Genomic DNA, 1163 nt, shown 5'->3' on the forward strand with positions numbered 1-1163 from the left:
CCGCGGGGCGGCCCCGGCCCGGTGATCGCGGTGCCCCGCGCCCAGCCCGCAGCCAGGCACCGAGCCGCCCCCGCCCCTCCAAACCCTCCGGTTCCTTTATTAGGCTTGCCATCGGGCTCCGCAGATTTTTTTATTTTTTAGAGCTGAATAAGCAGAGCAGTGGGAAAAGCTACTCGCRTCCGTGTGCTTACACCTTTCCGCACAGTGCAGCGGTCACCGCCAAGGCAGCGAGCTTGTTCTTTTTTGGTGCTGTAGTTTTCCGATGGTGCCGAAGGAGTGAGATGAAGCCGTTACCCCGTGCCTCTTTCATCGCCGTGTTATCCTGTGGTATCCTGCTTATCCTGTCCACTCTGTGGAGCCGGCTCCTAAAGTCCTTGCTCAGGAAAACCTCTCACGGACGTCAGGAGATACTTTCTCAGAGCMAGGCCTTTAGGTCCCTGTGGGCTCAGTATTACAAGGGGACAATTTGCGTGTTAAGAAAAGCAGTAGTGACTCCTGGCCCCGAAGCGCGGCTTCCCGCAGCGGGACGTCCTCCGCTCCGGTTCGCAGGTAGATGTAGCAAGCGGTGCCGCTGCCTCCCCGAGGAGAGCGGGTRTTCGCTCAGGAGGGACACTGCCACAACCGTTTTCCTTTGTAACGGTTGTGGCTTTCGTAGGACCATAACTGATGAGTTTCTGTCTCACACAGGACTCTCTGTGTTTTTTTTTTCTTCCCCCCTCCCAAGATGTGTTCCCAAGAGGGGCATGCTGCGAACTCCTGTTCGCTGTCAGAACTCCTTTCTGACATCTTATAGGCACTTGAAAGTGGAATTATAAGTGTCTTGCATTCAGGGTTTTCCAGGGCTACTGCTTTGTTATTGGATGTATCCAAGATTTTTTTTTTTTTTTGTGAAGTCTGACTTGAGAAGCCAAGTAAACTTTTATAGTTCAGCACCTATGTTTCATTGCCCGTAGTTACACAGCTGTAACCTGTATTTCCCTGGATGCATACATGCATCCATTAACATGTCATTTCCCTTTTTTCTTTTTATTTTGTTCTCTGCACTATAAACCATTAACAGTGTATTTGACATAGTATTAAACATTGTTGTTTCCTAAGAGGACCAGTAAAGCAGCATTTAGGATCAGCAGCTGGCACTCTAGCTGACAGATTCTTTTCTTTTT

At 50.1% G+C, this 1163-nt stretch overlaps 1 protein-coding gene across 4 annotated transcripts in view; it reads left to right on the forward strand.

The window, feature by feature from the left end:
* Nucleotides 1-1163, forward strand: part of STEAP1 (STEAP family member 1) — a 15401-nt gene that overhangs the window by 1064 nt on the left and 13174 nt on the right. The gene's annotated exons all lie outside the window — the stretch shown is intronic.

Source organism: Rhea americana, unplaced genomic scaffold (genome assembly GCF_003343005.1).
Source record: "Rhea americana isolate MKP2758 unplaced genomic scaffold, rheAme1 scaffold_32, whole genome shotgun sequence".
Taxonomy (NCBI): domain Eukaryota; kingdom Metazoa; phylum Chordata; class Aves; order Rheiformes; family Rheidae; genus Rhea; species Rhea americana.